Below are 12,323 nucleotides of genomic sequence, written 5' to 3'. Positions count from 1 at the left end.
GCTCGTCGCCTAGTAGCAAATGTCACCCAGTGTGAACAAAAGTTAGAGAGTTTAAGCCCACCGCTTCCTTTAGTTTTTCATTTGAAATTCGTCCGCCTGCTAAAAGTGTGTCTGCTGTAAGCAGAAAGGTAGTTTATTTCACTTATGACCCGCCAGTAAAAACAAAACCTCCAAAATACGTTCCTGCGAAAAAGCCTGGACTGTGGAGTAGTGAAAGAAAGTAGTTTGGTCGGACGAGTCTTGTTTCAAACAGTTTCCAACTTCAGGCTGGGTTCATATTCGCAGAGCGATACAGGGCAGGGGGTTCGGTCATGATTTGGGCCCCATGGTTACTCTGTAAGAGCGAATTGCAGCCAAGAATTATGTAACGATGTTGGCTGATCAGGTCCACCCCATGGTACAATGTTTGTTCCCTACTGGTAACGCCGTGTTCCAAGACTACAGGACCCGTGTTCGTACAGCTCGCAACGTCCATGTCTGGTTCTGTGAGCTCGAGGATGAAATATCGCAACTGCCCTAGTCGCCACAGTCACCAGATCTCAATACTGTTGAGCCTTTGTTCTTGATAGAAAGGTGTGTGATCGCTGTACATCTCCGTCGTTATTTCACTATTTTGCAGCAATTTAACCATTCCGAGGGGACTGGAAGTTGTTTTGAATTCCAGCGATTTTCGTACACCGTACTGGACGTGGTCATGTGTTCTGTTATGGATGTTTCCACATTTTTGGCCACCCCCTGTAATTGCCTCTAACATCACTGGTGTACAGAAGATTCAGGGACTGTTCGCAAGCTACTATCAGACTTCCAACGCGGAAGTAAACATCACGAAGTTTAAAGTGCGTGGATACCAGAACAAACTATAACGCATCCGGGTGGAAAGGAACCAAAGAGAAAATGAGTATCCTAGGGTTACAGCTTACCAAAAACTCTACAAAAAGCCAGCACCAAAGCAGGAGAGCGTGTCTACAAGCCATAGAAAGCCGAATACAAGCATACACACACCGAGAACTCAGAACGCTACAAAGAGTGTCCTGGATTAACAATTTGGCCCTACCAGTTATGTATTACCTCGCACACATGTTTCCAGTCCTAACAGAAATAGGTCACGGGATGGAAACGGAAGTACGCTAATTTGCGCAGACTGGAGAAATCTTCAAAATCCGGCACAGAATATTAGGGTTAGCTCAGGAGAATGGAGATCTGATATCAGAACGAAAAGTATAGCCATATTTGTAAGAAACATGCTACATCTTCCCCGAGACACAATGAAGTACATCTAGTAAGAGACGAAGCCACAGAGAAAAGAACCGTTAGCAGATTTAGGAAGCAAGAACATAGTGCTTCGTCACTTTCTACCGTATTTTGTATAAAATAGCTTCGTTAAAGACACCGCGAATCGAATGCAGCCCATGCTGCGTAACTGTCTTGCATGTCCTCTAATTTCCATCCGATACAATCGTTTGACTATACAAAACAGTGTTTTTCGGTTTGCAGTGTTTTTCTTGCATGTAACCATAAATTAATTTACACCTCATCAACTACGCATCGTTTTTATTTTACTCTCTCAAGGTCTGAACATAAAACGTTTCCCCATAGTATGAAACACAGATTTTAATCCATGCATAAAAGTACCACTTTACGATGGAATATAAATGGATTATTTCACAGAAGCAAAAAATACGCTTATTTCCTCGGTGTCCATATGTTTATCTGCTCTTTCATTACAGAATTTACTATCTTGCCTGTACACGTAGCACTGCATTGACACACAAACAATTTTCAAGTATTATGATTGAACCCTTTTGTCTTATTTATTGAGGAGACTGTATCCTTTACAGTCACTATTATTTAATATATTGTATTGAGCTTAAAACCTATATACCTGCAAAATTTCCGAATATTTTTTAATTTGTGGTACTACTTTAAACATTTCTTTCTATGAAGAATAATCGTACAAAAATTGCAAATACACCTTGTTTCACTTCTTTCTTTCAGCTGGCAGCACAAACGCGACGCGCTCTGGTAGGAAATTTTTTCTTTCAACTGTCTGAAGTGGACACAGGTTTATGCGACTCCATGTCTCTCGACAGACTTCCAGATAGTACTCTCCCTGTTCTAGAACGGCCGGAAGGGCCTTTGGTGATCAAGTATTTCGCCACCGAAAGAAGAAACTGCTTATACTTTCTTTTTTTCTGGATACAGGGCAATGTAAACTCTAAATGAATTGAGAAGTCCACAGTTTATTATATAAAGGACAATTTTTTTGCTCTTTCGATCGATTTCCTTAGAATAGGAAAGGCACTGATCCGCACGATATACTCCTTTCATGTGTACACTCCATCAGTTTACAAACACAGGCTTCAGTGTATTGCCTACGGTTTTTGTATTTCTCGTTCCAGTCTATAATACGAAAGTGTCCTGACTGTTTGATATAATTTTGGTATCCCGGTTATCTTCCTATACAAGGCCTTTTCAACAGAAAACTATGTCACCATTCCTCATTCATTATACTTTGCTATTCAGAGTTTTCGATATATCTCAGTTCACCGTAACAGCGCTATCCACTGTGGTCTTTGTTGAGTAGCAGCTCTGCGGTAGAGGAACTGTTATGATAACTATCCTGGTAGATATGGTTTCACATACCAATATAAGATCCAAGAACTGAGAGAATTCATACCCTTTCTTCCCTTCACCACTGTAAATTAGGAGTGCCGTGGTCCCGTGGTTAGCGTGAGGAACTGCAGAGTGAGAGGTCCTTGGTTCAAGTCTTCCCTCGAGTGAAAAGTTTAATTTGTTATTGTTGCATGCAAACAAAAATTACGCGAAGCGAAATGTAGTGTGAGGAAGGCTATGCGAGAGGCGTTCAATGAATTCGAAAGTAAAGTTCTATGTACTGACTTGGCAGAAAATCCTAAGAAATTTTGGTCCTGTGTCAAAGCGGTAGGTGGATCAAAACAAAATGTCCAGACACTGTGTGACCAAAATGGTACTGAAACAGAGGATGACAGACTAAAGGCCGAAATACTAAATGTCTTCTTCCAAAGCTGTTTCACAGAGGAAGACTGCACTGTAGTTTCTTTTCTAGATTGTCGCACAGATGACAAAATGGTAGGTATCGAAATAGACGCCGGGGGGTAGAGAAACAATTAAAATCGCTCAAAAGAGGAAAGGTCGCTGGACCTGATGGGATACCAGTTAGATTTTACATAGAGTACGCGAAGGAACTTGCCCCCCTTCTTGCAGCGGTGTGCCGTAGGTCTCTAGAAGAGCGAAGCGTTCCAAAGGATTGGAAAAGGGCACAGGTCATCTCCGTTTTCAAGAAGGGACGTCGAACAGATGTGCACAACTATAGACCTATATCTCTAACGTCGATCAGTTGTAGAATTTTGGAACACGTATTATGTTCGAGTATAATCACTTTTCTGGAGACTAGAAATCTACTCTGTATGAATCAGCATGAGTTTCGAAAAAGACAGTCGTGTGAAACCTAGCTCGCGCTATTCGTCCACGAGACTCAGAGGGCCATAGACACGGGTTCACAGGTAGATGCCGTGTTTCTTGACTTCCGCAAGGCGTTTGACACAGTTCCCCACAATCGTTTAATGAAAAAAGTAAGAGCATATGGACTATCAGACCAATTGTGTGATTGGATTGGGGAGTTCCTAGATAACAGAACGCAGCAGGTCGTTCTCAATGGAGAGAAGTCTTCTGAAGTAAGAGTGATTTCAGGTGTGCCGCAGGGGAGTGTCATAGGACCGTTGCTATTCACAATATACATAAATGACCTGGTGGTTGACATCGGAAGTTCACTGAGGCTTTCTGCAGATGATGCTGTGGTGTATCGAGAGGTTGCAACAATGAAAAATTGCACTGAAATGCAGGAGGATCTGCAGCGAATTGACGCATGGTGCACGGAATGGCAATTGAATCTCAATGTAGACAAGTGTAATGTGCTTCGAATACATAGAAAGATAGATCACTTATCATTTAGCTACAAAATAGCAGGTCAGCAACTGGAAACAGTTAATTCCATAAATTATCTGGGAGTACGCATTAGGAGTGATTTAAAATGGAATGATCATATAAAGTTGATCGTCGGTAAAGCAGATGCCAGACTGAGATTCATTGGAAGAATCCTAAGGAAATGCAATCCGAAAACATAGGAAGTAGGTTACAGTACGCTTCTTCGCCCACTGCTTGAATACTGCTCAACAGTGTGGGATTCGTACCAGATAGGGTTGATAGAAGAGATAGAGAAGATCCAACGGAGAGCAGAGTGCTTCGTTACAGGATCATTTAGTAATCGCCAAAGCGTTACGGAGATGATAGATAAACTCCAGTGGAAGACTCTGCAGGAAAGACGCTCAGTAGCTCGGTACGGGCTTTTGTTAAAGTTTCGAGAACATACCTTCACCGAGGAGTCAAGCAATATATTGCTCCCTCCTACGTATATCTCGCGAAGTGACCATGAGGATAAAATCAGAGAGATTAGAGCCCACACGGAAGCATGCTGACAATCCTTGTTTCCATGAACAATACGAGACTGGAATAGAATGGAGAACCGATAGAGGTACTTAGGGTACCCTCCGCCACACACCGTCAGGTGGCTTGCGGAGTATGGATGTACATGTAGATGTAGAAATCTCCATGTTGCTGACATAGACTGTGTCATTCTCGCACACGATCCTAAGAAGCAACCAATACTTCGTATTCTTTGCAGGGCTGTACGTTGTAAATGTCAGGCATCCTATCTATAGAATCACTCCCTCGGCCAAAGATAACTGTTTCTTTAGTTCGTAAAGTGTTCCGAATTTATCAGGAAGTGATAGTGCACAGGTTGAACTTTGAAGAGTTTCCAGAGCTATTGTTCAAATTCGTCAATAAAGCACGAGAGTGTCCATCTCTGTTCAATTTTATTCCAACTCATAGTCTGTGAAAATGTTGAGCTATAAAAGGGTCTATTGATCAATAATCTTTGCATTTGTCTTTTCTTGCTTGTTCCGTTAGCGGATTAGGCCAATGAATTGCTTCATTTCTCTTTGTGTAAAAGGACGCCACTTGAAGCCTTTACGCTACGTTTTACGTATCACTGAGACTTAACCGTGACAACTGCACAACTCCTTGCAAAACTTTTCAAACAAGTCGTCACCAAACATCAGAATCATCACAGAGGCTATAGATTAAATTGCGCTGGAAATGTAATGACTCCAAGATGTCCTTCAAACGGTTGCAAAAATATGGTCGAATGATGTTTCACACCAATCATTGTTATCATTATGACAAAACGAGTCATTCACACGAGGAGAATCACTCCATCATTATTGTCAGAATCATTTGACAAAGTTGGCCACCCTACGCTTCTTTACAAGTCTGAAAATATAACTGTCACTGGAATTTTCCTTGGAATCGTGAATTCATTACTTCACACAGTCATTCGGATAGTAATTCTTACTAGATCCATCTGAAAATGCATAGGTAAAAAATTCCGAAAAAAATTCAGAGTCGTTCATTTCCTTCCGCTTCCTGGATAGGAGGAAGCAGGAGGAACTTCAGGCTGGAAATGATAATAATTTGAAATATCGGAGTAGACCCACAATACTAAATAAGAGAGAGGTACATGAATGCAGTCAAGTTTGCTACGTTCCATGCGTGTGCAAGTACAGAGGGCGTTCAACATGTTTTGCACAGTCGTCTCTAATTTTTTTTTATTTTTTGCAGGAGGAGTTGTGACGCATCTGACCCAACGTTCTTTCCATGATGTAAATGCACTTTGGTAAAATTCTGGGGAAGCGTGACACAGGAAATAAGGTCTTTATGACTATCAAATGTTTTACATCGCAGGTGGGCCTTCAGACGACCAAAGAGGTAAAAATCAGACGGAGCCAAGTCTGGACTGTAGGGAGGATGAGGAACAATTTTCCATTTTCCAGACTTTCTCCTGCATCATAAGGGCTGTATGGGGTTTGGCATTGTCATGGTGTTGTCTGATGAGTTGACCCTGAAGCTGTGGTGTGTGAATCTTGATGGAACGTCGCAGCTCGTCCAATGACAAACAGTAACGGTCCCGGTTAATTGTGGAGCCAGGTTCCAAAAGTCAATGATGAAAATGACTCCACACTGATCCCAGAGGAAGAAGGCCACTACCTTTCGGCCTGCTGTTCGAGAAAGTCTTGGTTTCTTCTTCCGATGGGAACCCGGATGACACCACCCCATGGATTGGGTTTTGCTCTCAGGTTCGGACAAACTATGTTTCATCTTGGGTAATGACAAACACTGTTTCCACTCATCAGTAAAGGTATTCATGAGACCCTCGCACAGATTTTTCCTCATCGTTTTCACTTCTCTTGTCAATAGTCTAGGCACCCAACGAGCACACATTTTTCTGTACTCCAGTGACTGTACCAGTGATACCACTCTACCCAATAACAAACGAGTCATTTCAGCAAGCTGTCGTGCCGTCGCACACCTGTCATTTTGGATGATTTGATCAATGGTCTCCTTATTCACATCACTCAGTGCGGTTGATGGTCTACCGCATCATGGACTGTCCAATTGAGAGAAATCACCTTCTTTAAACCTCTGCAACCACCGCTCGATACCGCTGCGATGCACTGTGTCCTCCCCACAAACAGGGAGCAACTTCCTGTGAATCGATGTGGCACAGTCATCGCCGGTCTTGAAGAGAAACTCCATCACTGACCGTTGTCGCAACCTGACACCTACTTCACGGTCAATTACGGCTCACCTGTAAATAAAAGAAAATACTTTTATACACCAACTTATAGCTAAATGTTCCAAGATGTTCACAAAAAATTTCATTCTTCTCCTGCAAAAAAAAAATAAAAAAAAATACAGACGACTATGAAAAACTTTTTGAACACCCTTTGCATCTAACTCGACGTCGTCTGGTATCAGATTTTCGCTCTGCAGCGGAGTGTGCGCTGATATGAAACTTCCTGGCAGATTTCTACGTAGTCCACAGACAGAGTGCAGTAAATGCTATTTACCTCGGGATCCGTCCGCAACCGAGGGCGTGCGAAACACGAGTGAACTCAGGATCCGTCGGCAGTCTGTTAATAAACTAACCGAAAACAGTATTGTTAATTACTTATCACACAAAGTACACCAACATTATTCAGGACTGAAATTGAAACTAAAACTTCGAGCTTTATTTACCTGTAACACTACTGTATTCATTCAATGAGATACAAATAAGACAAACACAATAGAGTGATTTTCAGATCATTAAGAACAGATTATCTTGTTGAAGAAGCAAGTATTCCTCGAAGCAAGAGAAATATCAGGAGGCATCTTTCTTTACTCACTCACTGGAATGACGGAGGGTCACACTGTTCAAGGTGATTCAAACTTGTTGAAGAAGGAACTTATTTGATATCTTTTATTATTTGCTGTGCCAAGAGGTGCTCTATACCCCACACGGATGAAGACAATTGTCTTTCATAAATCTGATTTTCATCCACCACAGTTAAGTCAGGGTCACCAAGATAACACACACAAAACGGAAATAGCGCAGAAGACACAAAATGGTGTGCGAACGGGAAGTCTGTTATGAGAAGATGTAGGAGATTATAAAAAGAATAAACTGTTGTGAAGCTGGTCTCTAGCAGCGCCAAAGAAACTGGTATAGGCGTGCGCATTCAAATACAGAGATATGTAAGCAGGCAGAGGCGGCGCAGCGCTCGGAACCACCTATATAAGACAAGAAGTGTCTGGCGTAGTTGTTAGATCGGTTACTGCTACAGTGACAAGTTACCAAAATGTAAGTGAGTTTGAACATGGTGTTATAGTCGGCGCATGACCGATGGGACACAGGATCTCCGAAGTAGTGATGAACTGGGCATTTTCCCGCACGACCATTTCACGAGTGTACCGCGAAAATCAGGAGTCCGGTAAAACATCAAATCTCGAACATAGTTGGAGCCGTAAAAAGATCCTGTAAGAACAGGACCACTGACGACTGAAGGGAATCGTTCAACGTGACAGATGCGCAACCCTTCCGCAAATTGATGCACATTTCAGTGGTGAGCCATCAACAAGTGTCAGCGTGCGAACCATTCAACGAAACAACATCGATATGGGTTTTCGAAGCCGAATGCCCACACGTGTACCCCTGATGACTTCACGACACAAAGCTTTACGCCTCGCCTGGGCCAGTCAACACCGACATTGGACTGTTGATGACTAGAAACATGTTGCCTGGTCAAATTGTATCGAGCAGATGGACGTGAACGGGTATGGAGACAACTTCATCAATCCATGGACCCTGTATGTCAGCAAGGGATTGTTCAAGCTGGTGTAGCTCTATAATGGCGTGAGGCATGTGCAGTTGGAGTGATATGGGACCCCTGATACGTCTAGGTGCGACACGCACGTACGCATCCCGTCTGATCACTTGCATCCATTCATATTCAGACTTGGGCAATTCCAGCGGGACAAACTGATATCCCACACTTCCACAATTACTGCAGAGTGGTTCTTCTGAGTGTGAACACTTCTCCTGGCCACCAAACTTCTCCTGGCCACCAAACTCCCCAGACTTGAAGATTTTTTAGCAGATCTGGGATGCCTTGCAACATGGTGTTCAGAAGAGATCTCCACTCTCCCGTAGTGTTACGGATTTATGGACAGCTCTGCAGGACTCATGGTGTCAATTCCCTCCAGTATTACTTCAGTCATTAGTCAGGTCCATGATGCGTGGTATCGCGGCACTTCTGCATGGTCAAGGTGACAGTACACGATATTGGGCAGGTGTACCAGTTTATTTCGCTCTTCGGTGTATTTCCTCAGAATCGTTGAATCTACTAAATCCGCCAGATATGCTTTCCAAGGTAGTAACTGGAACTAGCACTAAGCGAATCACTATCTTTGTATCGTCGCACATTTTAATATACATGGCGAAACAGGAAACGTGTAGCAGTCAGAGGGAGAGGAGATGATTAACTGAAACTTCGCTGGTGGTGAGGATACAAGACGTTATTTCGACGAATACATAATCGAGTCAGGTTTATAAAAGACTTGGCAATATGAGCCCACTCATAAGTCTGACGTTCGACCCCCTCTGGCCTAAATATACACACTAATAAGGTTTAGAAGGGTATCATAAAACCCTAGATAATCTCTTGAGGCAAGCTGGGCGACAACTGTTCTAGCTGGTCACTGATATCCCGAATACTGGCGTTGGGAAGGAGTTGAGTTCCGAGCAGCGACCTAGGTCTCCACATTGCGGTCTTCCTCTACAGTTCCTGAGGCAAGTAATCTTTAGAAGCATCTGATTACCATGTTTAACCAACTTTGGACACGTGAGTCTTACAAGAAATTAATACACTGAAACGCTAAAAAAAAAACTAGTATAGGGATGTGTATTCAAATACAGAGATATCTAACCAGGCAGAATAGGGCACGTCGGTCGGCAACTTTGGACACGTACCTTCACCAAAATTACTACGGATTGGTAATTGTAAGTACAGTTACTACAGGACTCAGTAACAGGTCTTAGTAAACAACTCTGCACGTTGCAAGTGTCAGTGACCTCCGATGTTTCCCGTGAAGGTAGTTCTGGAGATGAAAGTGGAAGGGTGGAGAAGCAGCGGCAGCGGTAGCGTACTGCACGCTAGAAGCGGAGTTTGCTCCCGGCAGGTTGTTGTTGGGAGTTGCCGCCGCCACCGACGCCGCCGCTTTTGTGCCGCACTGGACGCAGGTATCGCCAACTTCAAAGTTGCGGCGCCTTGCTGCGCAGAACCGGTCAGTTCGTGGAACACAAATCGAGCAAAACATTACGTGTTCTAGAGGTTCCACCGCATCAACAAACAACTCTTTTGCGCTACGCGCCTGGCCTCTTACACTCTTTGCGTTTCTGTTAACGGCAATATTGAACTGTTTATGGGGTCACATTCTGTTCTTCAATATTCCCTCGCCTACACACGTGAGCACTGATTTTTGTTCGCAGAAACGTTTCTGCAGCAGTGAACAGCCGTGATTCCACCAGTCTTTAATGAGCTCATCTATGACATTCGTGAAGCCACAACCTCTCTTCATTTTATCCATCTGATTTTGCACTTTTTTGCATAAATATTAAAGCTCTATTACTTCGTATACTCTCCAACCACAATGTAATATGTTGACTATTCAAGTACTAATATTTCTTGTTCTCTCATTTTTAATACCGTTTATTTCTTGGTAGTTTGTTTGTTTTGTCTTAGTCCGTAAAAACAACTAGGGTCATGTGCGCCCATGTCAAAACTGCAAAACACGAAGACAGAGAGAGAAATTAGAAACTACTACACGTCAATCCCAATCGACGGAAGAGAAGACAGCTAAAACCAGGGACGTGGAGCAGAGTCTGTTAAATACTCCATACAGAAACGGAAATCCAGAACTAAAAATTCAATCTATTTCGCCGTGTTGGCATCACGGGTAAAAAGTAAAACGCGGTCGACAGCCCCGCGCATCGTTCGCTATAGCGGCCAATAATTCAGACGGCAAAGAAAAATGAGAATGTAAGCAGCTAAAAAGAATGGCACTCCGTTAGGAAATGGCGGACAGTCAAATGTTGAGAGCAATGTGTACAAAGTGGTGTGGACCACTTACCAAATGGCGACGGCTAAAAATACAGTGCCCAATACGCAACCTAGTTAAAATGATCTCCACGAGGCGAGAGGTTCGAGAGGATATCGTCCAAGCCGCTGGGAGAGGCTGAATAACCCGGAGCTTGTTCCCATGAAGGGAGGACCAGTGGTGATGCCAGAGTGACACCACCTGCTGACAGACGGCAACACAGAGATCATCGCAGGGAATGTGAGAACTAGCGGGCTGAGGTACGAAGACTGCAGCCTTGGCAGCCGCGTCAGCAACCTGGTTTCGCGTCAGACCGACGTGACCAGGAACCCACATGAACATGACAGTGGCTCCATCAGGAGTGAGCAAGTGACAGTTTTCCTTGACCCGTTGCACTAAGGGATGGGCGGTGTACAGCAAACAGAGGCTTGAAAGGGCGGAGAGAGTGGAGCCGAATGACGCAAATAAATAACCTGTATCGCCGTATGTACTCCGGAGACTGATACAGGGCGAAGAGCTCTGCTGTAAATATTGAACAGTGTTCCCGAAGTCGATATGGAAAAACGTCGGCGCCAATGACGAAAGCACACCCGACAACACTGTCATCACCATCCACATACAGGTTGTGCATCAACTATCTTTACACCTTAAGACTGTAAAACTTTTAAAACTACACTAGACATTAATAAAGATAAGACATTTCAAACACTTTTTCCTTCCAGGTGACGGAATTTTCACGAAAAACTAAACCTGATAAAATGTGGACGCCACTGAGTGTGTGACCTGGTGCATACAAATGATGTCCGTTACCCAAGTGCAACGAAACTTTCGAACACGGTGTGGAAGGTAACGACCGTTCCAGCGAACTATATGGCTTACGTCATTTATGGAACTAGGTAGTGATCGCCACAAAAAGGGTATGTGTCGGCCTTCTGTTTCAGAAGCCAGCGTAGCCAAGGTAGGTGTCACACAAAATCGGTGCGTACGGCGGCCAAAGAGTTGAAAATGAAACTCCCAACAGTGCACAATGTCTTGCGTAAGATGTTACGGGTATATTCCTACAACGTGCAGCTTCTTCATGCATTAAGACCTACGGACAAACCGCACTGTGAACAGTTTGCACTGGACGCGCCATGTAATACTGACGCAACCAAGGAGTTTTCGGAAAAGATGAGGCATCATTTGATATATCCAGAAAACTGAATCGTCATTATGTTCGTTTTTGGGGTTCCCTCCATCCTCATCTTACACGTGAAACGGTAAAAGACAGTTCCATGGTCAATGTGTGGTGCGGACTGATGCACAATTACATCATTGGTCCACTCTTTTTCATCCAGTTTGCCGTCAACGGTGAGATCAACCTCGACATGGTACATGAGTTTGCTGTGACACAATTGGAACACTTCCAGCCTAATGTCCTATTCTAGCAGGCTGGGACGCCACTTCGGTGGTTCCCAAATGTGCATTCATTTCTACATGAAAAGTTTCTGAGTAGGTGGATGGGCTGAGATGGTCCAATTCGATGGCCACGGGAGTCCCATGACCTCACACCACCAGACTTATTTCTGTGGGATTTTGTGCATGATCTGGTGAACCGAACCAATGTTAGAGGAATACATGACTTTAAGGCACGCTTTCGCAATGCACTTTAACATGTCACCATAGAGATCTTCAATTGTGCATAGACAGAAAGAGAATTGCGACTAGACGTTATTCGTGTCACTAACGGTGCACACAATTATGTATAT

The sequence above is a fragment of the Schistocerca gregaria genome, chromosome 7, assembly GCF_023897955.1.
Source record: "Schistocerca gregaria isolate iqSchGreg1 chromosome 7, iqSchGreg1.2, whole genome shotgun sequence".
Taxonomy (NCBI): domain Eukaryota; kingdom Metazoa; phylum Arthropoda; class Insecta; order Orthoptera; family Acrididae; genus Schistocerca; species Schistocerca gregaria.
This window is presented reverse-complemented; position numbering follows the sequence as displayed.